At 48.8% G+C, this 26,825-nt stretch overlaps 1 long non-coding RNA gene across 3 annotated transcripts; it reads right to left on the reverse strand.

Moving 5' to 3' along the window:
* Nucleotides 1-1,965: 1,965 nt before the first annotated feature.
* Nucleotides 1,966-26,115, reverse strand: LOC140185386 (uncharacterized). 3 transcript variants are annotated; one of them, XR_011882570.1, is made up of 4 exons: nucleotides 25,776-26,115; nucleotides 13,367-13,822; nucleotides 9,132-9,340; nucleotides 1,966-2,934 (listed from the first exon to the last, which is right to left on the reverse strand). It is a non-coding gene; the product is annotated as an uncharacterized lncRNA (long non-coding RNA). The 3 variants fall into 3 exon arrangements; XR_011882568.1 differs by having other exon boundaries at nucleotides 13,467-13,822; nucleotides 25,776-26,112; XR_011882569.1 differs by having other exon boundaries at nucleotides 1,966-2,893; nucleotides 13,467-13,822; nucleotides 25,776-26,111.
* Nucleotides 26,116-26,825: the final 710 nt, after the last annotated feature.

A 26,825-nucleotide genomic window follows, 5' to 3' on the forward strand; every position in this document is an offset into this window, starting at 1 on the left:
ATTACTGTGTCCTCTGCAAAAAAATCTCGTAAGCATTCCAACGGTTATCTTTCTTTGAATCTCGCACCAACCGGATTTTCCCAATCCACCTGCACATTGAGATCTCCCATGACTACTGTAATTTTGCCTTTTGTCATGCATTTTCTATCTCCCGTGGTAACTCGTAGACTACATCCCGACTACTGTTCCAGGGCCTGTTTATAACTCCCATCAGGATCCTTTTCAGTTATCTGTCCACAGTAGTTCAACATCTTCACGTCTTATGTAACTTTTTTGTAATAATTTTAATTCTTTTTTTTAACCCCAAGAAAGCCGCACCTCCACTTCTGCCTTCCTGCCTGTCTTTTCGATACAATGTGTATCCTTGGAGGTTGAGCTCCCAGCTATAATCTTCCTTCAGCCACGATTCAGTGATGACTGCAACATCATACCTGTCAATCTGTAACTGTGCTACATTTTTTTTTTTAGCGCTGGAAATGGTTACATCCCGACACGCGGGACAGAAACAAGGTCGCATTGTGTATTCCAGCTAATGCCGGCGGTTTAGCGAGCAGAGCGGCGGACACCCCCGCTGAAATCCGGAGGAAAACACACAGAGGATGCAGAGGGGGATCACAAAGTCGAGGAAAGAGGACCAGGTCGAGACAACCGAGACTTATGGAGAAGAGGAGTTCGGTGGGTAATACCGTTCCGGCTGACCGGAAGTGCACTGAGAGCGGTAAGCGTGAAGGAGTTGAGTGCTTACTGATCTGGTTAACAACAGATGGTGCAATCCGTGTCATTTACGATCGAGGGACGTGTTTGCAGACTGGATATTGAACTTCTTACTGTTGGACTTCGGCCACATTCCACCGTGATACAGCACTGGCGGCACGGGAGGTCGTTCCTGCCTGTGGCCATCGAACGTGCAGCTCCCCCCGTGGAGGGTCAGACACCCTGAGCCAATAGACTGGTCCTGGACTTATTTTCCATCTGGCAGAGTTTGCATTTTGTTGTTTGATTGTTTGTGGTTTTTCTATTGCTATATTTATGCTCTATTCTTGGTTGGTGCGGCTGAAACGAAACCAAATTTCCCTCGGGATTAATAAAGTATATCTATCTATGTATCTAAGTTCATCGACCTTATTAGGCATGCTGCGCACAATCAAATATAACATTTCCAGGCCTGTATTCCACCTTTCCGATTTAGTACGCCTTTTATGTTGCGACTCATCCTAGTGCCTGTTATGTTTCTTACCATGAGTGTCTCCTTGCAAGGAATCTCACTACACATTGTCCCTGCCTGTAAACAAACAGCCTCCTCTTCAGCACTATCACTCCGGTTATTACCCCCCACCCCCCGATAAATTAGTTTAACACCACCCAAACCAACCTACCTGCAGGGATATTGGTCAACCATTTTGATTCAGACCTTTTGTACAGGTCAGACTATTCTCAGAAGAGATCCCAACGATACATCAATCTGAGCCCCTGCTCCCTGCATCAGTTCTGGAGAGACAGACACCAGTACCCAGTGGAGTGCGTGCTGGACAGGGTGACGAGTTTCATGTTCTTGCGTGCCACTGTCTGAGAATCTATTCCTGGCCAAACTCATTGATGTGAAAGCACGCCAGTGGTCACCAAATACTTCAGCGATTCTGAACTGGTTGCATCACCGTGTGCAATGGAATCTCTAACGCACTGGATTGCAAAAGGCTGCAGAGGCTTGTAGACTCAGACAGATTCATCCGGCACAACTCTCCCCACCATCAGGGACACCTTCAACAGCTGGTGCCTCAGTTCAGCGGCATCCATTACTAAAGACCTCCAATATCCAGGACATGCCTCACCCGGGGGAGAGGTCCAGGAGCCTGAAGAACAATTCTCAAAACATCAGAAACAGCTTCTCCTCCCCACCATCAGATTCATGAACAGTCCACGACCACCCGAACAAAGGCCGAAAACTTCAAAATATATTTATGATCAAAGTATTTATTCAGAGTGCAACTCTATGATTGGCAAACATCAAACACCTAACACGTGAGGAAAGAAGAAATTACAGAAATGGCAAAAAGCGATCGAGCAACACATACAATATCAAACATCAAACCAGGAGCGCACCGGGAATCATTTCAGTTCAGCATCGCTCTGCCAGTTTAGATAATCACTTTTTTTCAAAATATTCATTTAATGCTGTAATTTATTGTATTATTTGTCTTTGCGCAGGACCGTTACCGCAAAACAAACAGCGTTCAGTCATGTAAGTGAAATTATTTCAAGTGCTGATTGTTATGTCCCTTCAGATTTTCTTTGCAGTTTTATTTCTCGCCAGTCGATGTCTCTCTTACTTGTAACTTTGCGGCCGTTGTTTACGTCCTGTTGCTTCGTTGCTCAGCAATTGAGCTTCGACATCAGGTCGGCCATTTTATGATCACTTGCATATTTCATTCGCCATTAAGTAGAAACAGCTTATTACGATTCGCAGGAGATGTAATTAACATTCGAGTCCGGCTCTTCTGCGAATACCTAGAAGAACTGACATTTCACTCAGCTCCTTGCGCACTGGAACGCGCTATGAACAATAAACCGGCCATAAAGCTACCACTACGCCTGCTGAAACCCTTATGAAGGGTCTCGGCCCAAAAGGTCAACTGTTCACTCTTTTCCATAGAAACTCCGTGGGCTGCTGAGCTCCACCAGCGTATTCTGTGTTCCTCTGCAAATCTCTCGCAGTTCCTTGCTCTCTTTCCTCTCTTCCATGCACGATTTCGCTCCTCTCCCTCTCACACTCAGACTTCCTTCCATCTGCCTCCCCTCTGCGTCAAACCGCATTCAGCAAAACAAGGCCAGACTGTCCGAAATTCCCAGTTAGAAAAGCACGCTCCATGCGGGCATCCATTCAGGAAACATGTTCCTAGAAAAGGAGGTGTTCGGATGTGTCTGTGTGCACCATTGCTAAAATCAGGAAGAAGAGGAATGCGGTGAAGGAAAGGGAAACCAAAGACCACTGGACAGTGAAAGGGGTAGACAGAGTGGCCGTGTGAGTGGAAACAGAAATGGAGGGGAATAAGTAAAAGTGGGTTAGAGCAATGGCGAGATTTAGAGGGGTGAGAGTGAAGGGAAGGGGAAAGAAAGGGGAATGGGGAATGGAGTTGAAGAGGGAGCAGAGAGTGCGGATTAAGAGAGAAAAAGGAGACAGTGAATGTGAGAGAGAAGGAAGATCATGGTGGGAGACGGAGAACCGAGAGTGGGGAGTAGGAGAGAGAGAAGACAGGGTGAGAGATAAAGGGAGATTGGGGAGTGGGGGGAGAGAAGGGAGATTGGGGAGTGGGGGAGAGAAGGGAGACTGGAGAGTGGGGAGGGAGAGAAGGGAGATTGGGGAGTGGGGGAGAGAGAAGGGAGATTCGGAAGTTGGGGAGAGAAGGGAGATTGGGGAGTGGTGGAGAGAAGGGAGACCGGGGAGTGGGGGGAGAGAGAGAAGGGAGATTGGGGAGTGGTGGAGAGAAGGGAGACCGGGGAGTGGGGGGAGAGAGAGAAGGGAGATTGGGGAGTGGGGGGGAGAAGGGAGATTGGGGAGTGGGGGGAGAAGGGAGATTGGGGAGTGGGGGGAGAGAAGGGAGATTGGGGAGTGGGGGGAGAAGGGAGATTGGGGAGTGGGGGGAGAGAAGGGAGATTGGGGAGTGGTGGAGAGAAGGGAGACCGGGGAGTGGGGGGAGAGAGAGAAGGGAGATTGGGGAGTGGGGGAGAGAGAGAAGTGAGATTGGGGAGTGGGGGGGAGAAGGGAGATTGGGGAGTGGGGGAGAAGGGAGATTGGGGAGTGGGGGGAGAGAAGGGAGATTGGGGAGTGGGGGGAGAAGGGAGATTGGGGAGTGGGGGGAGAGAAGGGAGATTGGGGAGTGGGGGGGAGAGAAGGGAGATTGGGGAAAGGGGGGGAGGGAAGTGATATTGGGGAGTGGGGGGGAGAAGGGAGATTGGGGAGTGGGGGGAGAGAAGGTGGTCAAGTGAGGGAAAGTGAAGAGCCGATGGGTAATGGGAGAGATGGAATGGGTTAGGCTGTGGGAGGGAAATAACATTCGAGAGAGTATAAGTGGAAAAGAGACAATGCAGGGTGGGGATTGGCACAGAGAATGTAGACTGGGGAGTGGGAGACTGAGAACGGAGATTGGTGAGAGGGAAATGGTAATGGGGAGTGCTAGACAGAAAAGGAAGAGAGCAGGTTGGAGAGAAAGTTAAGGGAGAGAGACGAGGTGGATTCCATAGAGGGAATGCAGGGTTGGTGGGAAGTTGTGAGTGGGAGAGAGAGAATGAAGGGTAGGAACTGTGAGAGAGAGACACCGGGAGCGAGGAGTGGGAAAAGGATACATGAGAATGTGCAATGGGAGAGACAGAAGGAGTGTGGAGAGTGGGAGAAAGATAATTTTTGGTTGGGAGTGAAGAGAGAGAAGAGAGTGTGCTTGGTGGGGCGTAGAGATGGGAGAGAGAATTGTGTGGAAAATTAAAGGGAACGTGGGTTGTTGACAGAGAAGAGTGGAGAGTACAAGACAGAAGGGAGCGAGAGCTGTGGGAAGGCAAACAAGAAGCGTCGGCCTGCGTCACTGAGGAGGGAGAGTCAGGAAAGCGAGAGAAAATTCGGAGAGTGGGTAGTGCTAGGGAGGGAGAAATCTGAGATTGTGTGTGTGAGAGAGATGGGAATAAGGCATTCAGACAGAGGGAAGGGACAATAGGGAGTGGGAGTGAGAAGTGGTTGCAGGCTGTGGGAGAGAGATGGGAGAGTGGGGAGCGCGAGAAAGAGAAGGGAGAGTGGTGGCAAAGATGCTGGAGTCAATTATAAAAGATGAAATTACGACACATCTGGACAGCAGTAACAGGATCGGTCCGAGTCAGCATGGATTTACGAAGGGGAAATCGTACTCGACTAGTCTTCTGGAATTTTTTGAGGATGTAACTATGAAAATGGACAAGGGAGAGCCAGTGGATGTAGTGTGCCTGGAATTTCAGAAAGCCTTTGATAAAGTCCCACATAGGAGATAAGTGGGCAAAATTAGGGCATATAGTATTGGGGGTCGGGTACTGACATGGATAGAAAATTGGTTGGCAGACAGGAAACAAGAGTAGCGATTAATGGCTCCCTTTCGGAATGGCAGGCGGTGACCAGTGGGATACCGCAGCTGTTTACAATATATATTAATGATTTAGATGAGGGAATTAAAAGTAACATTAGCAAATTTCCCGATGACACAAAGCTGGGTGGCAGTGTGAATTGTGAGTAGGATGTTAGGAGAATGCAGGGTGACTTGGACAGGCTGGGTGAGTGGGCAGATGCAGTTTAATGTGGATAAATGTGAGGTTATCCCCTTTGATGGTAAGAACAGGAAGGCAGATTATTGTCTAAATGGAGTCAAGTTAGGAAAAGGGGAAGTACAACGAGATCGAGGTGTTCTTGTACATCAGTCACTGAAAGCAAGCATGCAAGTACAGCAGCCAGTGAAGAAAGCTAATGGCATGCTGGCCTTCATAACAAGAGAAATCGAGTATAAGAGCAAAGAGGTCCTTCTGCAGTTGTACAGGGCCCTGGTGAGACCACACCTAGAGTGCTGTGTGCACTTTTGGTCTCCAAATTTAAGGAAGAACATTCCTGCTATTGAGGAAGTGCAGCGTAGGTTCACAAGGTTAATTCCCGGGATGGCGTGACTGTCATATGTCGAAAGATTCGAGCGACTGTGCTTTTATACTCTGGAATTTAGAAGGCTGAGAGGGGTCTTGTTGAAGCATATATGATTATTAAGGGATTGGACACGCTGGAGGCAGGAAGCATGTTCCCGCTGATGGGTGAGTCCAGAACCAGAGGCCACAGTTTAAGAATAAGGGGTAGGCCATTTAGAACGGAGTTGAGGAAAAACTTTCTCACCCAGAGAGTGGTGGATATATGGAATGCTCTGCCCCAGAAGGCTGTGGAGGCCAAGTCTCTGGATGCTTTCAAGAAAGAACATAGAATATAGAATAGTACAGCACAGTACAGACCCTTCGGCCCACAATGTCGTGCCGATCCTGAAACCCTGCCTCCCATATAAGCCCCCAACTTAAATTCCTCCATATACCTGCCTAGTAGTCTCTTAAACTTCACCAGTGTATCTGCCTCCAACACTGACTCAGGCAGTGCATTCCACATACCAACCACTCTCTGAGTAAAACACCTTTCTCTAATATCCCCCTCGAACTTCCCACCCCTTACCTTAAAGCCATGTCCTATTCTATTGAGCAGTGGTGTCCTGGGGAAGAGGCTCTGGCTATCCACTCCATCTATTCGTCTTATTATCTTGTACACCTCTATCATGTCTCCTCTCATCCTCCTTCTCTCCAAAGAGTAAAGCCCTAGCTCCCTTAATCTCTGATCATAATGCATACTTTCTAAACCAGGCAGCATCCTGGTAAGTCTCCTCTGTACCCTTTCCAATGCTTCCAAATCCTTCCTATAGTGAGGTGACCAGAACTGGACACAGTACTCCAAGTGTGGCCTAACCAGAGTTTTATAGAGCTGCATCATTACATCGCGACTCTTAAACTCTATCCATCGACTTATGAAAACTAACGCCCATAAGCTTTCTTAACTACCCTACCCTGTGAGGCAACTTTCAGGGATCTGTGGTCTTGTACCCGAGATCTCTCTGCTCCTCCACACTACCAAGTATCCTGCCATTTACTTTGTACACTGCCTTGGAATTTGTCCTTCCAAAGTGTACCACCTCACACTTCTCCGGTTTGAACTCCATCTGCCACTTCTCAGCCCACTTCTGCATCCTATCAATGTCTCTCTGCAATCTTTGTCAATCCTCTACACTATCTACAACACCACCAACCTTTGTGTCGTCTGCAAACTTTCCACCCTTCTACCCCCACATCCAGGTCGCTAATAAAAATCACGAAAAGTAGAGGTCCCAGAACAGATCCTTGTGGGACACCACTAGTCACAATCCTCTAATCTGAATGTACTCCCTCCACCACCACCACCCTCTGCCTTCTGCAGGCAAGCCAATTCTGAACCCACCTGGTCAAACCTCTCTGGATCCCATGCCCTCTAACTTTCTGAATAAGCTTACCGTGTGGAACCTTGTCAAATGCGTTACTAAAATCCATATACATCACATCCACTGCACTACCCTCATCTATATGCCTGCTCACCTCCTCAAAGAACTCTATCAGGCTTGTTAGACACGATCTGCCCTTCAGAAAGCCATGCTGACTGTTCTTGATCAGAGCATGATTCTCTAAATACCTATAGATCCTATCTCTAAGAATCTTTTCCAACAGATTTCCCACCAAAGACGTAAGGCTCACTGGTCTATAATTAGCCGGACTATCCCTACTACCTTTTTTGAACAAGGGGACAACATTCGCCTCCCTCGAATACTCCGGTATCATTCCCGTGGACAACGAGGACATAAAGATCCTAGCCAGAGGCTCAGCAATCTCTTCTCTCGCCTCGTGGAGCAGCCTGGGGAATATTCTGCCAGGCCCCTGGGACTTATCCGTCCTAATGTATTTTAACAACTCCAACATCTCCTCTCCCTTAATATCAGCATGCTCCAGAACATCAACCTCGCTCATATTGTCCTCACCATCAGCAAGTTCTCTCTCAATGGTGAATACCGAAAAGAAGTATTCATTGGGGACCTCGCTCACTTCCACAGCCTCCAGGCACATCTTCCCATCTTTATCTCTAATCGGTCCTACCTTCACTCCTGTCATTCTTTTTTTCTTCACATAATTGAAGAATGCCTTGGGGTTTTCCTTTACCCTGCTCTCCAAGGCCTTCTCATGCCCCCTTCTTGCTCTTCTCAGCCACTTCTAGCTCCTCTCTTGCTTCCCTATATTCCTCAATAGACCCATCTGATCCTTGCTTCCTAAACCTCATTCTGCCTGACTGGATATTCCACCTCACTTGTCACCCATGGTTCTTTCACCCTACCATTCTTTATCTTCCTCACCGGGACAAAATTATCCCTAACATACTGCAAGAGATCTCTAAACATCGATCACATGTCCATAGTAGATTTCTCTGCAAAAACATCATCCCAATACACACCCGCAATTTCTAGCCTTATAGGCTCATAATTTGCGTTTCCCCAATTAAAAAAATTCCTGTCCTCTCTGATTCTCTCCTTTTTCATGATAATGCTAAAGGCCAGGGAACGGTGGTCACTGTTCCCCAGATGCTCACCCACTGAGAGATCTGAGACCTGACCCAGTTCATTACCTAGTACTAAGTCTAGTATGGCATTCCCCCTGGTCGGCCTGTCCACATACTGCGACAGGAATCCGTCCTGGACACACTTAACAAACTCTGCCCCATCTAAACCCTTGGAACTAATCAGGTGCCAATCAATATTAGGGAAGTTAAAGTCACCCATGATAACAACCCTGTTATTTTTGCACCTTTCCGAAATCTGTCTCCCAATCTGCTCCTCTGTATCTCTGCTGCTACCAAGGGGCTATAGAATACCCCCAATAAAGTAACTGCTCCCTTCCTGTTCCTGACTTCCACCCATATTGACTCAAAAGAGGCTCCTGCTACATTACCCACCCTTTCTGTAGCTGTAATAGTATCCCTGACCAGTAATGCCATCCCTACTCACCTTTTTCCGCCCTGTCTATCCCTTTTAAAGCACTGAAATCCAGGAATATTGAGAATCCATTCCTGCCCTGGTGCCAGCCAAGTCTCTGTAATGGCCACTACATCATAATTCCATGTATGTATCGAAGCTCTCAGTTCATCACCTTTGTTCCTGATGCTTCTTGCATTGAGGTACACACATTTCAGCCCTTCTACCTTACTGTCTTTACACCGTTTATTCTGCTTCTCTTTCCTCAAAACCTCTCTGTATGTTAGATCTGGCTTTACTCCATGCACTTCTTTCACTGCTCTATTGCTCTGGGTTCCATCCCCCTCGCAAATTAGTTTAAACCCTCCCGAACCATGCTGGCAAAGCTACCTGCAAGGATATTGCTCCCCCTCGAGTTCAGGTGCAACCTATCCAATCTGTACAGGTCGCACCTTCCCCAGAAGAGATCCCAACGATCTAATAAACTAAAACCCTGCTCCCAGCACCACCTCCTCAGCCACGCATTCAACTGCCATCTCCTCCAATTCTTACCATCATTTTCACGTAGCACTGGCAGCAATCCTGAGAACGCCATCCTTGAGGTCCTGTTCTTCAGCCTTCTGCTTGGTTCCCCAAACTCACACTTTAGGACCTCATCCCTCTCCCTGCCTATGTCGTTGGTTCCAACATGCATCACGGCTACTGGTTGTTTTCCCTCTCGTACCAGGATGTCGTGCACCCGGTCAGAGACATCCCGGACCCTGCCAAAGAGATGGATAGAGCTCTTAAAAATAGCGGAATCAAAATAGAGGACCGAAGGAAGAATGTGGACTGGGAGAGAGAAAAAAGGGTGGAGTGGGAGGAAGGGAAGGGAGAGTGGGGAGTGGAAGAGAGGAGGAAGGGAAGGGAGAGTGGGGAGTGGGAGAGAGGAGGAACGGAAGGGAGAGTGGAGAGTGGGAGAAAGGAGAAAGGGAAGGGAGTGTGGGGAGTGGGAGAGAGGAGGAAGGGAAGGGAGAGTGGGGAGTGGGAGAGAGGAGGAAGGGAAGGGAGAGTGGGGAGTGGGAGAGAGGAGGAAGGGAAGGGAGAGTGGGGAGTGGGAGAGAGGAGGAAGGGAAGGGAGAGTGGGGAGAGGGAGAGAGGAAGAAGGGAGGGGAGAGTGGGGAGTGGGAGAGAGGAGGAAGGGAAGGGAGAGTAGGGAGTGGGAGAGAGGAGGAAGGGAAGGGAGAGTGGGGAGTGGGAGAGAGGAGGAAGGGAAGGGAGAGTGGGGAGTGGGAGAGAGGAGGAAGGGAAGGGAGAGTGGGGAGTGGGAGAGAGGAGGAAGGGAAGGGAGAGTGGGGAGTGGGAGAGAGGAGGAAGGGAAGGGAGAGTGGGGAGTGGGAGAGAGGAGGAAGGGAAGGGAGAGTGGGGAGTGGGAGAGAGGAGGAAGGGAAGGGAGAGCGGGGAGCGGGGGAGAGGAGGAAGGGAAGGGAGAGCGGGGAGTGGGAGAGAGGAGAAAGGGTGGGGAGCGTGGGGATTGGGAGAGAGGAGGAAGCGAAGGGAGAGTGGGGAGTGGGAGAGAAAGGAAGGGAGAGTGAGGAGTGGGAGAGAGGGGGAAGGGAAGGGAGAGTGGGGAGTGGGAGAGAGGAGGAAGGGAAGGGAGAGCGGAGAGTGGGAGAGAGGAGGAAGTGAAGGGAGAGCGGTGAGTGGGAGAGAGGAGGAAGGGAAGGGAGAGCGGGGAGTGGGAGAGATGAGGAAGGGAAGGGAGAGTGGGGAGTGGGAGAGAGGAGGAAGGGTAGAGAGTGTTAGAGAGAGATGGGAGATTAAGTAGCCGGAGAGAAGATGAGGGAGAGTGGGAAACGTATGAGAAATCGGGCAGTGTGTAGCGAGAGTGAAAAGCGAGTGCGGGCAGTGGGAGACAGAGACCAAGGAGAGTGGAGAGTGGGAAAGCGGGGATTGGGTGCAGTGAACAGAGAGAAAGAAAGGTGTCTGAGGAGAAGGAAAGAGAGAGGGAGAATGGGGGCGGTGGGCAGTGGGGAGAGGGTGGGCAGCGTGGGGAGTTGGAGACACGGAGAAGGGGCGGTGTGGAATGATAGAGAAAGAAGGGGGAGCGGGTAATGTGAGACAGCGAAGGGGTGGAAAGTGTCAGAGAGAGGAAAAGGAGAGTATAGAGCGGAAGAGGGAACAGTAAGGGCAAGGAGTGGGAGAGAGGGAAGGGAGAGTGGGGAGTGTGTGTGAGAGAAGGAATCGTGTGCGGTGGAGAGAAAGAAGGGAGAGTGAGAAGTGAGATAGGAGAGGGAGAGTGCGTAGTCGGAGAGAAGGACGGGTACGGAGTGTGTCGGGGAGTGGGAAAAGACCATAAGACCATAAGACAAAGGAGCAAAAGTAGGCCATTCGTCCCATCGAGTCTGTTCCGCCATTTTATCCCGAGCTGATCCATTCTCCTATTTAGTCCCACTCCCCCGCCTTCTCACCATAACCTTTGATGCTCTGGCTACTCAGATACCTATGAAGTGGGGATTGGGAGAGAGGGAAGGGAGAATGGGGAGTGGGAGAGAGAATGGTGAGTGGGGAGTGGCAGAGAGACAGGTGAGAGTGGGCTTAAGAAAGACGGGACAGTGGGGACTGGGAGGCAGATTGGGGAGAGCGAGGAGTAGAAGAGAGAAGGGAGTGTGGGGTCCAGGAGAGAGGCGGGCAGCGGGGATTGGGAGAGTGGGTTTGTGAGGCAGAGAAGGGAGAGTCCGGTGCGAGACAGATGAGACGGAGTAGTAAAAGAAAGAAGGAAGTGTAGTGAAGAGAGAGAAAGGAAAGTGGAGACTGCAAGAGGGAGAAGACAGAGCGGGGAGATGAAGAGAGAGAAGCAGGAATAGGGAATAGGTGAGGAAGAAGGGACGGTGTGGTGTGGAAGAGAGATTCCGGGGAGAGTCGAGTACAAGAGTTTCACTCCACTTTTCAAGAGCGCGAGAGGCAGAAGAAAGTATACTGAAGGCCGGTCGGTCTGACCTCAATGGATAGGAATGTGTGAGAGTCGATTATTAAGGATGATGTCTCATGGTACTTTGGGCAAATGATTAAAAGGGCCGTAGTCAGCATGGTTTGCAGCCAAATCTGTAGGATTTAATTGAAGAAATAACAAGTGGGATAGACAAATGACAATCGGTTGATGTTGTGTACTTTGAATTTCAGAAGCCCTTTGAAAAGGTGGCACACACGAGGCTGCTTAACAAGCTACCAGCCCATAACATCACAGAAAAGAGTCCAGCACAGATAAAGCAGTGGCTGATTGCCAGGAGGCAACAAGTGTGAATGGAGGCAACATTTTTTGTCTGGCTGCAGATGTCCAGTGGTGTTCCACAGGGGTCTGTGTTGGGACCGATTATTTTATGCTATATGGCAATGTCATGGATGATGTAGTTGATAGCTTTGGTTACAAAGTCTGCAGACGATATGAACCGAGATGGAGGGGAAACGGGTAGAGTGGGAGAGAGGGAAGGGAGCGTGGGGAGTGTAGGAGAGAAGGAAGGGTAGAGGGTGAGGGAGCGAGTTGGGAAATAAAGCAGTAGGAGGAAAAAGAGGGAGAGTGGAAAAAATGAGAGAAATCTGACTGAGTGTGTGAGACAGAATGTGGTGTGTTGGCGGTGGGAGAAAAGGAGTAAGGAAGTGGGGAGTGGGAGAATGACAAGGAAGAGTGGGCATTGGGTACAAAGAACTGAGAGCTAGAGAATGAGGTGGAGGAGTAGGAAAGAGAGAAGGAGTGTGGGTGGCTGGGCAGTGGGAGAGAAGGAAGGCAGCGTGGGGAGTGGAAGACACGGAGAAGCAGCAGAGTGGAATGACAGAGAATGGTGAGAATTTGTCTTTGTCCCCCTTTTTCTTTCTCTTTCTTTCCTCACTTCTCACTCCTTGTTCCCCTCAGCTTCTTCCAAACACCTTGCCAGGATCTCCACTCTGCTCCACTGTCCTCTCTCTCTCTGTCCCTTTCTATCTCTCTCTCTCTCTCTCTCCCTCTCTCTATCTCCCTCTCTCTCTCTCTGTCTCTCTCTCTCCCTTTCTCCCTCTCCCTCCCTCCCTCTCTGTCTCTCTCTCTCTCCCTCTCTCTCTGTCTCGCTCTCTCTCCATCTCTCTCTCTGTCTCTGTCTCTCTGTCTCTCTCTCTCTCTCTGTCTCTCCCTCTCTCTCTGTCTCTCTGTCTCTCTGTCTCTCTCCCCTTCTCTCTCTGTCTCTCTCTCTCTGTCCCTTTCTCCCTCTCTCTCTCTATACAGATACATTTCCTCATTTTCTCTATCTCCTCTCTTTTCCTCATCCGTTCTCTTTCACACTCTCCCACTCTTTCTCCACACATTCTTCCCTACACAGTAACTGCCCTGCATCTTTACCTTATTGTCTCTTACTCCATTATGCCCAACCTTTCGCTGCCTCTTGCTTTTTCCCCAAATCCCCCTTTCCTGTAGCTTGCTGTCTCCGCCACCCACCCGTCCAAACCAGCACCGCTCCCCGACCCTGCACCGTGATGACTGTTTCACAAGCTCAGTGGATTACAGATGTCGTATAATTTCTCGTTGGTTGGAAAGACTCGATGTTCTCTCAGGAAGATAAAGACTTGTGGTTTCAGGGAGAGGCCTGTTTGTTTCCGTTTAGCGTGCGACAGAACAGGTGGCAGAGTGGTGTGGAGAAGAGGGGGAAGAGAGAGGGTAGGGGAGGTGGAAAGAGAGGAGGAAGTAGAGGGGGAAGAGAGAGAGAGGGAGAGAGGAGAGGAGAGGAGAGGTGAGTGTAAATTGGGACATTTGCTTTCAATGAATCAAGGCACAGTGATACATTTTGATTCGCATCCCGTCCATAAAGATCAATTCATCACCTCGAGACTGGGAGTGCGGGGTCGTGAAATGTAGGGGGACAATTAATTAAATTAACGAACCATACAGTCCAAATAATCACAACACTGCATTAGGTAGATTGTGAAGTTAGCTGTCCATCTCTCTGGAAGTCAGAATATTCGACGTGAGTGGGGTCTTTGATAATATGCACTGTTTTATTGAGGCAGAGAGATGGGTAAACAGTGTACATGGTTTGCATGATGTACTGAACTTGTTCACAACTCTCTGCAGCGTTTCCGGTGCTTGGCAGTGCTGTTGCCTTAACCACACGACTAGTTTCCGCACAGGATGTATTCTGTAAAAACAGACGATGCTTGTCCCGGAGCTGCTGATTCTCTTCAGTGTCTCGAAGAAGCAGAGATGCCGCAGAGCTTTGTTAACGATGGTGTCCCTGTGGCTGGACAAGGAGAGGCTGTTAGTGGTATTCACCCTCAGGAAATTGGAGCTGTCCACCCTCTCATCCTCTACCGTTGATATGAACAGGAATGTGTGCATCGCCCCGGCTGATTTCCTGTTGTCAGTCACCAGCTCTATTGTAATGGTGAAATGGAGGGGTGGGGAGTGTTGTTGACTCGATACCAGGTCACAAAGCTCTCCAGCTCCTACCCGACACGCGGGTGGAGAAGGCTTATAGGAGTAAATTCCAACCGTGTGCAAATAGCACTGGCTCTGTGAATATGGCTGGAACTGTCCAGACGGACTGAGGGGTCTGTTTATGAGCTTTCTCCGAATTCGGCCCTTCTCTCTCACTTTTCTCACTCTCACCTTCCTCTCTCTATCTCTCTCCGCTTCTCCTCTCTCATCCCAAACTCTACTATCTCTCCCCATCACTCTCCTCCATTACTCCCGACTCCCTCCCCCTTACACCACTCTCACACTAACCCCTCTCACCCTCTGCTTACTCCCTACCTTCCTGAATCCTGCATCACTCAGATGAAACATACTTTTTCCCGCGCCCTCCTCATCCAGCCAAAAAGCTTTATCCAGGACATGGATTTAGTCAACTTCCAGTGACTGTGATTTACTGTCAAACCCTCAGCGGAGAGGGAGAGAGACGGCATTGGGAAGAGGGAGAAACACAGTTGAGGGAGTCGGGGAGGGGGGAGGGGGGGAGGGAGGAGGGAGGAGGGAGACTAGGGGTTGACGAGATGTGGGGAGAGATAAGAGTGTAGAAGGAGGAGAGCTAGAATGGGTAAAGAGCTTGGGGGAAGTTGAGAAGTAGGAGGTAGTGGGGAAACTGGAGAAACAGGGCTGAGTGGAACCAGACTGGAGAGGAAATTCACTCTCACCCTCTCCCTCTCATCATTCCTCCCCCCCCTCTCCTCCCTCTCCCCCCCCCCTGACTCACTCTCTCTCTCTCTCTCTCTCTCTCTCTCTCTCGCTCTCTCTCTCTCTCTCTCTCTCTCTCTCTCTCTCTCTCTCTCTCTCTCTCATTGTACTATAAAGACAGATGGAAGAAAGGAGGAGGACAATCGGCAGGAGAGATGCAGGGTGGAGGGACAGATATGTACTCTGAGGATAACGAGGCAAATGCCGAGATACAATCAATTAATGACTCTGCCAGTTTCACTTGCCCTTCTCCATCTCCGTCTACCCTCGGCCCAACTCTTTCCCTCTCTCCACCGCCGTCTACCCTCGGTCCAACTCTTTCCCCTCTCCATCTCCGTCTACCCTCGGTCCAACTCTTTCCCCTCTCCATCTCCGTCTACCCTCGGTCCAACTCTTTCCCCCCTCTCCATCTCCGTCTACCCTCGGTCCAACTCTTTCTCCCTCTCCATCTCCGTCTACCCTCGGCCCAACTCTTTCCCCCTCTCCATCACCGTCTACCCTCGGTTCAACTCTTTCTCCCTCTCCATCTTCGTCTACCCTCGGTCCAACTCATTCCCCCTCCCCGTCTCCGTTTACCCTCAGTCCAACTCTTTCCCCCCTCCATCTCCGTCTACCCTCGGTCCAACTCTTTCTCCCCTCTCCATCTCCATCTACCCTCGGTCCAACTCTTTCCCTTCTCCATCTCCGTCTACCCTCGGTCCAACTCTTTCCCCCTCTCCATCTCCATCTACTCTCGGTCCAACTCTTTCCCCCTCTCCATCTCCGTCTACACTCGGTCCATCTCTTTCCCCCATCTCCATCTACCCTCGGTCCAACTCTCTCCCCCTCTCCATCTCCGTCTACCCTGGGCCCAACTCTTTCCCCCAGTCCGTCTCCATCTACCCTCAGTCCAACTCTTTCCTCTTTCCCCTCTCTCGGTGTCCGAAGGACAGATGTGACAGTGTTGAGGAGAGAAAGGGAGTAAAGGAGAGGGATGTTAAGGTACAAAGGGTAGAATATAGGGGGAAGAACGGGAGAGTGCGGGCAAGTAGGTTGAAGACGGTGAGAGTGGATGTGCAAGGCGGACGAAGGGCGAGTGGGTGCAGTGAGAAAGGGTGAAGAGAGGCACCTAGGGAAGGAGGAGGGAAGGTGGGGGGGAAGAAAGTGAGCAGCGATAGAGGGTGGGGAGGCAGTGACAAAGAACAATTTTAAGAGAAACTTTGGCAAACGAGAGAAGGAGAGGAGGAGATTGGAAGAGGGATGGGATAGAGAGGGAGGGAAGGAAAGACAGAGAAAGGAAAGGTGGACTAGAGTGGAGGTGGAAGAGATGGAGAGGGCTGGGGCAGAGGAGAGTGTACGAGTGATTGCGAGACTAATAGAGGGGAGAGGATTGTGTGTTTGTATGAGAGAGATAGAGATAAAGGGGGAGAGAGATTGCAATGAACAGTTGGGATGTACAGAGGGAGTGAGAGCACGTGGGAGGGATGGGTAAAAATGGAGGAAAGGAGAGAGGTGCAGGAAATGGGAATAGAAATGGGTAGAGGGGAGGCGGTGTAACGGAGAATAACGCACACAAAATGCTGGAGGAACTCAGCAGGTCAGGCAACATCTATGGAAAATAATAAAGAGTGGACTTGTCAGACCAAGACCCCTCTTCATCATCGAGATCAGCAAGATGACAAGATTCGATCAGTGGGGAGTAGGAACTTTCCAAGGATGCTGCAGGATAGTTTGTAAGATCACAGCAAGTGAAAAGTACAATATATAATGAAAAACACAATCCCAAGTCTAAAACAACGAGTGGAAGTATTGAGGCTGGGAGAGAGTCAATTAAGAGAGAGGGGAGAGAAAGAGATAAGGAAGATTGTGGAGTGGGGGAAAGGGGATTTATATTCTTGTTTGGGAAAGAGAAAGCACTGTTGGGAGAAGCACGAATGGAGTTTGGTAGAGAGAGATGGGAGAGGGGTGTGTGAGACACAGAAGGGAAAGTAGGGGAGGGAGATAGGAGCGGGTAACAGAGGACCGAAGGAAGAGTGTGGACTGGAAGAGAGAAAAGGGGTAGAGTGAGAGAAAGGGAAGGGAGAGTGGGGAGAAAGGAAGAGGAGAGAGCGTAAATAAGAGATGGGAGATGAACGAGGACAAGAAAAAATGAGGGAGAGTGGGAAAAGTGAGAGAAAACGGACAGTGTGCACGTGAGAAAGAAAAGCGAGTGCGGGCAGTGGGAGACAGAGAGTAAGGAGAGTGGAGAGTGGGAAAGTGAGGATTGGGAACAGAGAACGGAGAGAGAGAATGAAGTGTGAGGAGAAGGAAAGAGAGAGATAGTGAGGGCGGTGGGCAGTGGGAGAGAGGGAGGGCAGCGTGGGGAGTTGGAGACACAGAGAAGGGGCGGTGTGGAATGATAGAGAAAGAAGGGGGAATGGGTAATGTGAGAGAGGGAAGGGGTGGAGAGTGTGAGAGAGAGGGACCAGTTACAGAGAGAGAAAGTAGAAGATGGAGCAGAAGAGAGCACAGTGAGGCTAGGGAGTGGGAGAGAGAGAAGGTAGAGTCGGGAGGGTGTGAGAGAGAAGGAATCTTTTGCGGTTTGAGAGAAAGAAGGGAGAGTGAGAAGTTAGAGAGAGTGGGGAGTGAATGTGGGGGAGTGTGTATGGGAGAGAAGGAAATGTACGGAGTGCGTCAGTGAGTGGGAATAGTGGGGTTTGGGAAAGTGAGAGTGAGAATGGGGAGTGGGAGAGAGAAAGGTTAGTGGGGAGTGGCAGAGAACGAGGTGAGAGTGGGGAGAAGAAAGACGGGAGATTGGGGCCTAGGGGAGAGATTAGGGAGAGAGAGGAGTAGAAGAGAGAAGGGAGTGTGGGTCCGGGAGAGAAATGGAGAGTGGGTATGTGAGGAAGAGAAGAGAGGGTGCGGTGCGAGAAAGAAGAGACGGGGTAGTAAAAGAGGGGAGGAAGTGTAGGGAGAGAGGGAGAGAGACAGAAGGGTGACTGGGGATGGAAAAAGGGAGAAGACAGAGTGGGGAGATGATGACAGATAAGGAAGAATAGGGAATAGGTGAAGAATAAGAAACATTGTGCTATGGAGCAGAATTCCGGAGAAAGGGGAGTACGGGTTACACTTGAACTACAAGGGGACCAATATCCTTTCAGGGAGGTTTATTAGTGCTATTGGGGAGGCTTTAAACTACATTTGCAGGGGGATAGAAACGAGAGTGCCAGAGCTGACAGTGGAGATGGGGTGAAAATAAGTGATGTTAGAAGTTCAAGCAAAGCCGCGAATAGAAAGGTTGTGAGTGGTGGTAAAAATCTTCTGGGGTGTATATATTTCAATGCTAGGAGTTTGCGGGGTAGGCAGACGAGTTGTGGGTGTGGATTGACACGTGAAATTATGACGTTATAGCAATTACTGAACCTTCGCTACAGGAGGGGCAGGACTGGCAGGTTAATATTCCAGGGTTCCGATGTTTCAGATGTGATGGAGGCAGAGGAATGAAAGGTGTGTGGGGGGTGGGGGCTGTGGTAGCATTGCTTGTCAGGGAAAACGTTACAGCAGTGCACAGGCAGGACAGATTAGAGGGCTTGTCTACTGAGCACTTATGGGTGGAGCTGAGAAACAGGAAAGGTATGGCCACATTAGTGGGGTTGTATTATAGACCACCCAATAGCCAGCGAGAATTGGAGGAGCAAATTTGCAGAGAGATAGCAAGCAACTGCAGGAAACATAAAGTTGTGATGGTAGGGGATTTTAATTTTCCATATATTGATTGGGACTCCCATACTACTAGGGGTCTAGATGGGTTAGAGTTTGTAAAATGTGTTCAGGAAAGTTTTCTAAATCAATATATAGAGGTACCAACTAGAGGGGATGCAATATTAGATCTCCTATTAGGAAACGAGTTAGGACAAATGACGGAAGTGTGTGCAGGGGAGCACTTTGGTTCCAGTGATCATAACACCATTAGTTTCAACTTGATCATGGATAAAGATAGATCTGGTCCTAGGATTGAGGTTCTGAACTGGAAGAAGGCCAAATTTGAAGAAATGAGAAAGGATCTAAAAAGTGTGGTTGGGACAGGTTGTTCTTTGGCAAGGATGCGATCGGTAAGTGGGAAGCCTTCAGAGGAGAAATTTTGAGAGTGCAGAGCTTGTAAGCTCCTGTCGGGATTAATGGCAAGGTGAATAGGAATAAGGAACCTTGGTTCTCAAGGGATACTGCAACTCTGATAAAGAAGAAGAGAGACATGTATAAGAAACACGGTGTAAATAAGGTGCTTGTGAAGTATAAAGAGTGCAAGAAAATACTTAAGAAGGATATCAGGAGGGCTAAAAGATGACGAGAGGTTGCCTTGGCAGTCAAAATCAAGTATAATCCAAAGAGCTTTTACAATTATATTAAGGGTAAAAGGATTGTAATGGATAAAATTGCTCCTGTTGAAGATCAGAGTGGTCGGCTATGTGTGGAACCAAAAGAAATGGGCGCGATCGTAAACGTTTTTTTTTTTTTGGCGTCTATGTTTACTAGGGAAGCAGGCATAAAGTCTATGGAATTAAGGGAAACAAGTAGTGAGATCATGGAAACTACAGATTGAAAAGGTGAGGTGCTTGCTATGTTGAGGCAAACTAAATTTGATAAATCCCCAGGACCTGACAGGGTATTCCCTCGGACACTGAAGGAGACTAGTATTGAAATTGCAGGGGCCCTGGCAGATATATTTAAAATGTCGGTGTCTACAGGTGAGGTGCCGGAGGATTGGAGAGTGGCTCATGTTGTTCCGTTGTTTAAAAAAGGATCGAAAAGTAATCCGGGAAATCATATCCTGGTAAGTCTAACATCTGTAGTAGATAAGTTGTTGGAGGGGTACTAAGAGATAGAATCTACAAGCACTTGGACTTATTAGGGAGAGTCAACATGGCTTTGTGCGTGGTAGGTCATGTTTGACCAAACTATTGGAGTTTTTCGAGGAGGTTACCAGGAAAGTGGATGAAGTGAAGGCAGTGGATATTGTCTACATGGAGATCAGTAAGGCCTTTGACAAGGTCCCGCATGTGAGGTTATTTAGGAAAATTCAGTCGCTCGGTATACATGGAGAGGTGGTAAATTGGATTGGACATTGACTCAATGGATCAAGCCAAAGAGTGGTAGTAGAGGATTGCTTCTCAGAGTGGAAGTCTGTGACTAGTGGTGTGCAACAGGGATCAGTGCTGGGTCCATTGTTATTTGTCATCTATATCAATGATTTGGATGATAACGTGGTAAATTGGATCAGCAAATTTGCTGATGATACAAAGATTGGAGGCGTAGTGGACAGTGAGGAAGGTTTTCAGAGCCTGCAGAGGGATTTGGACCAGCTGGAAAAGTGTGCTGAAAGGTGGCAGCTGGAGTTTAATACAGACAATTGTGAGGTATTGCACGTTGGAAGGACAAACCAAGGTAGAACATACAGGGTTAATGGTAAGGCACTGAGGAGTGCAGTGGAACAGAGGGATCTGGGAATACAGATACAAAATTCCCTAAAAGTGGCTTCGCAGGTAGATAGGGTCGTAAAGAGAGCTTTTGCTAAATTCGCCTTTGTTAATCAAAGTACTGAGTATACGAGCTGGAATGTTATGATGAGGTTGTATAAGGCATTGGTGAGGCCGAATCTGGAGTATTGTGCTCAGTTTTGGTCACCAAATTGCAGGAAGTAGAAAATAAGGTTGAAAGAGTGCAGAGAAGGTTTACAAGGATGTTGCCGGGACTTGAGAAACTCAGTTACAGGGAAAGGTTGAATAGGTTAGGACTTTATTCCCCGGAGTGTGGAAGAATGAGGGGAGATTTCATAGAGGTGTATAAAATTATGATGGGTATAGATAGAGTGAATGCAAGCAGCCTTTTTGCGCTGAGGCAAGGGGAGAAAAAAAAACAGAGGACATGGATTAAGGGTGAAGGGGAAAGTTTAAAGGGAACATTGGCGGGGGCTTCTTCACACAGAGAGTGGTGGGGGTGTGGAATGAGTTGCCAGACGATGTGGTAAATGCGGTTTCTTTTTTAACATTGAAGAATAAATTGGACTGAAACATGGATGGGAGGTGTATGCAGGGATACGGTGCCTGTGCATGTCAGTGGGATCAGGCAGAAAATGGTTCGGCACAGCCAAGAAGGGCCAGCAGGCCTGTTTCTGTGCTGTAGTTTCTCTATGGTTTCTATGTTTTCTAACAGTGTCACTTCACTCTTGAAGAAGTGAGGGAGGCAGAGGAAAGCAAACTAAAGGCCAGTTGGTCTGACCGCAGTGTTTGGGAAGATGTTAGTTTCGATTATTAAGGATGAGGTTTCAGGGTACTTTGGGCAAATGATAAAACGGGCCGTAGTCAGCATGGTTTATTGACAAATCTGTTGAAATTTATTGAAGAAATAACAAGCAGGATACACAAAGAACAATCAGTTGACATTGTGTATTTTGAATTTAAGGCCTTTGAAAAGGTGGCACACGTGCGGCTGCTTAACAAGCTACGAACCCACGATATTACAGAAAAGAGTTTAGCACAGATGAAGCAGTCGCTGATTGACAGGAGGCAGAACGTGTGAAAAAATGGAATCATTTCTGTCTGGCTGCAGATGTCCAGTGATGTTCCACAGGGGTCTGTGATGGGACCGATTATTCTATGCTATATGGCAGTGACTTGGATGATTTATTTGATGGCTTAGTTGCAAAATCTGCAGAGGACATGAACAGAGATGGGGGGAAAGGTAGATCTGAGGAAGTAGAGAGGCTACAGAAGGAGCTAGACAGATTGGGATTGGAAATGGCAAATGGAGTACACTGTCGGGAAGTGTATGGTCATGAAATTTGGAAAAAGAAATGAATGGTTGACAATGTTCAAAACGGAGAGAAAATTATGTAGCCCCCGTGCCTGCCTCAGGGTCGCTCAGCTCGCTGTCGTCTAGGGAAACAGCCCTCGGCCCGGCCAAACTGGGTAATAGTTTGTGTGGATGCTGTGTGATATACCCCAGCCCACCCAAATAACAGACAATACACCAGATACGATTAAGTGATTTACAGTTTATAGATATTACTGGAACTATATAATTAATAGAGAATAAAATATAAAAAGGAAAGTAAAAGGAGCCACGCTTATCAAAGTTCTGTCTATTTGTGCACAAACAGTTGGAGCTCAGGACCCTCCTTCTTCACCCTGCGATCCCTTCGGACCACCTCAAAATGCCGCCTGGGTCAACAATGTTTGTCGACCAGACTCTCCACAAGTGTCCGTCACTGTCTCCTCTCCTCGCCGAACTCCCTGAACCTCGGACTCCTGATCGGGGTCCGACGCCGTTAGCCGACTCACAGCACCTTGTCCATCCTCACTCTCTCTCTTGCGCCTTCTGCCCCAAAACCCAGGCATCACAATAACTTACAGACACACAGAAAGAATAACATCTATCCCAATTGTTCGTAACAGCCTCTTATCAATAATCCACACAATCTGCTAGCGGTAGGACTTTCACAGCAGTTAACATAACAAAGGAGCCATTTCAGTTATAACATAACAAAGAAGCCATTTTAATTAGCCTACGCAGTAACATAAAAGAAGAAACCTCTTACACTCTCCCCCCACCAAATAAAGTCATGTTGTCATGACTTCTAAATAACTCTCCAACCAATCCTACAGACACAAAAACCCATCCAGATACACAGAGTGACACTGCTCCCCGAACATTAGACCTTCCGCCTGTCCACGGGCACGACATAGGCCAACATATCTGGGAGCTTCCTGATCCTCCGAGACCTCTGTACACCCTCACCTAAACCCTAACGGCTCGGACACTACTGGGGATACCTCGGGTCTGCTTGCCAACTCCTCTCTCAATCATGCTACCACTACAGCTCTGAGACACCTGTCCCGTGTCCGGGGCCCCGCTTCTTTCCCCCCTTTCTCTTTCTTTCCTCACTTCTCCTTACGCTCTTCCAATCTCCTTCCCACGATCTCCATTCTCCTCCACAGTCCCCTCTCTCTCTCTCCACTCGCCTTTCTCCTTCTCTTTCTCTCTCTCTGTCTCCCCTATCTCTCTTATCTTTCTCTGTCTATACATATACATTTCCTCAATTTCTCTATCTCCTCTCTTTTCCTCATCCGTTCTCTTTCACACTCTCCCACTCTTTCCTCCATTCTTCCCTATACAGTCACTGCCCTGCATCTTTCCCTTATTGTCTCTTACTCCATTATGCCCAACCTTTCGCTGCCTCTCGCCTTCTCCCCAATTCCCCCTTTCTGTAGCTTGCTGTCTCCGCCACCCACCCATCCAAACCAGCACCCTCCCCCACCCCACACCGTGATGACTGTTTCACACGCTCAGTGGATTACAGATGTCGTATAATTTCTCGTTGGTTGGAAAGATTCAATGTTTTCTCAGAAGATAAAGGCTTGTGGATTCACGGAGAGGCCTGTTTGTTTCCGTTTAGTGTGCTACTGAATAGGCAGAGGAAGGGAGAGGAGGAGGGGAGGGGAGGGGAGAGGAGGGGGAGAGGAGGGGAGGGGAGAGGAGAGGAGAGGAAAGGAGAGGAGGGGAGAGGAGGGGAGAGGAGGGGAGGGGAGGGGAGAGGAGGGGAGGGGAGGGGAGTGGAGGGGAGGGGAGGGGAGGGGAGGAGAGGATAAAATGGGACATTTGCTTTCAGTGAATCAAGACACAGTGATAACTTTTGATTCACATCCCCTCCATAAGGATCAATTCATCACCTCGAGACTGGGAGTGCGGTTTCGTAAAATGTAGGGGACAATTAATTAAATTAACAAATCATACAGACCAATTAATCACAACACTGCGTGAGGTAGATTGTGAAGTTAGTTGTCCATCTCTCAGGAAGTCAGAATGTTCAACGTGTGTGGGGTCTTTGATAATATGGACTGTTTTATTGACGCGGGGAGATGTGTAAACAGTGTACATGGTTTGCATGATGTACTGAACTTGTTCACAACTCTCTGCAGCGTTTCCGGTGGCTGCCTTAACCACACGACTAGTTTCCACACAGAATGTATTCTGTAAAAACAGCCAATGGTGCTTACATCTACTGTGATGAAGTGCTTTGAGGAGTTGGTCATGGCTGGAATCAACTCCAACCTCTGCATGGACCTGGACCCACTGCAATTTGCCGATCGCCGATCGTCTCCACTCAGCCTTAGATCAGCAGGACAATAGCAATACACAAGTCAGGCTGCTGATTACAGCTCAGCGTTCAACACAATCAGACCCTCAATTGTAATCAACAAGCTCCAAACCCAGGCCCTCTGTACCTCCTTCTGCAACTGGATCCTCACCAGGAGACCACAGTCTGTGTGGATCAGAAATAACATCTCCTCCTTGCTGACAATCAACACTGACACAACTCAACGATGTGTGCTCAGCCCACTGCTCTACTCTCTCTACACCACGTCTGTGTGGCCAGGCTCATCTATAAACTTGCCGACGACACAACTATTGTTGGTGGAATTTCAGATGGTGACGGGGAGGAGGACAGGAGTGAGATCGATCAGCAAGTTGAGTGGTGTCACAGCAACAACCTCGCATTCAACATCATTAAGACAAAGGAATTGATTGTGGATTCAGGAAGGGGAAGTCGAGGGAACACACACCAGTCCTCATCGTGGGATCAGAAGTGAAAAGTGTGAGCAGTTTCCATTCTCTGCCTGTCAACATCTCTGAGGAACTATCCTGGGCCCAACATATTGATGCAGTTACAATGAAGGCACAATATCGGCTATATTTCATTCAGAGATTGAGGGGAATCGGTCTGTCACTAAAAGCACTTGCAAATTTCTACAGATGTACTGTGGAGAGCATTCTAACTGGTTGCATCACTGCCTGGTGTGGAGAGGCCACTGCACAGGATCGGAAAATGCTGCAGAAAGTTGTAAACTCAGCCAGCTCCTTCATGGACACTGGACTCCACAGCATCCGGGACACAGTCAAAAGATGATGCCACAAAAAGGTAGCATCCATCATTAAGCCCCCATCACCCAGGACAGGCCGTCTTCTCATTGACAACATCAAGCAGGATGTACAGGACCCTGGAGACACACTCAATGTTTCAGGAACAGCTTCTTCCCCTCTGTCATCAGATTTCTGAATGGACAATGCAGCATGAACACTTCCTCAGGATTGTCCATCCTGTTGTGCACTACCTTTTAAATTTAATTTTATACATACTGATTGTAATTTGTAGCTTTTATTACTATGTGTTGCAATGTACTGCTGCCAGAAAACGACAAATTTCACCACATATGCCAGTGAAATTAAACCTGATTTTGATACACAAACACACACAGCTGGGCTCAGACACACAACACTCCCACATTCCTCCCTTTGTGACTCCCTGCTTGCTCCGTGGCCCTCGGTATGAAGCTCAAACTGTTGCAACACCTGCCCTTTAAATTCATGGCTGATGGTGTGTTGTATCTGTTCACTGTTAGAGATCGATATTAAATGAAGAGCATTGAATGGGAAGGAAGGTTTGAATACAAGAATAAAGATCTCCTCTGAAGGTATATGGGGTCCTGGTGAGAGCGTATATGGAACACTGTGCACAGGTCTGGTCTCCCTCCCAGAGTCAGCCTGTGGGATGAAGGGAGTGAAGAGAAGGTTTCCCAGATTGATTTGGATGGTGAGGTAGCATCCTCAGAGAGATTACACTGACCGGGCCTGTCTCAAAATTAGAGAAATAAAAGGTGGTCTGACTGAGACAGACAGAGTCTCACATATTATTGATCGGGTAGAGGCAGGAATGATGTTTCCTCTGGCTGGGGTGAGGAACCAGGGGTCACAAAATATGAGGTCAGCTGAGCAGGACTGAGATGAGGAGAAGAAATTTCATCACCCAGAGTGCAGTGAATCTTTGAGATTTGCTCCACAAGGTTTCTAAATTCAAAGAGCAAATTTAGGGGCCCTGCGATGCTGGGAACGTTGCAGGAAAGTGGCGCTGAGGTCAAAGTTCCGGCATGTTCTGAGTGAAAGGCAGAACAGGCGCAAGGGGCCGAATGGCCTGCTCCTGTTTCTTGTTTTCTAAAGTCCGAGTTTACCTTTGTGTCTCGTTCTCCTTTGGCCTTCAGCCAGTCGGATTGCACAGCGGAGCGCTGAGAGCACCGGAGATCCATCGACAGACCCTGCGGGGCAGCTCCCGTCTCCCAGCAGCAGGGGTCGGGTCTGGGAGGCAGCTCCGGACAACAGGCCCCGATCCACGGCGGGGTCGGCCGGGAACGTTCTGTGTGGCCGAAACATCTCACTGAGTCCCCGCCAGTCTCTTCACCTCTGCCATCGGAAGGGTTCAAGGCCCCGGCCGGTGTTGCAGCCTTTACCCGAGGTGCAGCTCCCCATCTCCGGCCTCTCCCCAGTCCGCTCCGAGCGCACACTGTCCCGCCCACTGACACTCCTCAGCCAATGGGAGCAACGTTCTCCCAGCGGGACTCGCTGATTGGATGTGAGTGCGTCTGAGGGCGGGCTGCTGCGGTGAGCTGGAGCTGTCAGTCACAGTTTGTTCTCAGAATCAAAGGAAGCTCCCCGAAGCTCAAAGTTCAAATTAAATTTTATTATCAGAGTACATATAAGTCACCCCATACAACCCCGAGTAGCATTTTCCTGCGGACATACTCAGAAAATCTATACAATAGTAACTAGACCAGGATCAGTGAAAGATCAACCAGAGTGCAGAGGTCAACAAACTGCAAATGCAAATATAACTCAATAACAATAAATAAAGAGAACATGAAATAACCGGATTGATTTCTGGAGCTCTCACCGCTCTCCCATGGAATCCGAAGGGCTGAAGGCAAACGGAAACAGGGAGCAATGGTAAACTCGTGTTTTAGAAAATAATGAATAGGAGCAGGCGTGGCTATTCGGCCCCTTGTACTTATTTTGCTATTCACTCGGAAAATGCCTGCTCTTTCACCTCAGCACCACTTTCCGTCAACGTTCCCATCACCGCTGAGCCCTCAGATATGTCTAATCAATTTAGAAACCTTGTGGAGAAAATTCCAAAGATTCACTGCACTCTGGGTGAGGAAATTTCTTCCCATCTCAGTCCTGCTGAGGTGAACTCGGATTTTGAGTCTGTGACCCCTGGTTCCACA

This window comes from Mobula birostris, chromosome 20, assembly GCF_030028105.1.
Source record: "Mobula birostris isolate sMobBir1 chromosome 20, sMobBir1.hap1, whole genome shotgun sequence".
NCBI lineage: Eukaryota > Metazoa > Chordata > Chondrichthyes > Myliobatiformes > Myliobatidae > Mobula > Mobula birostris.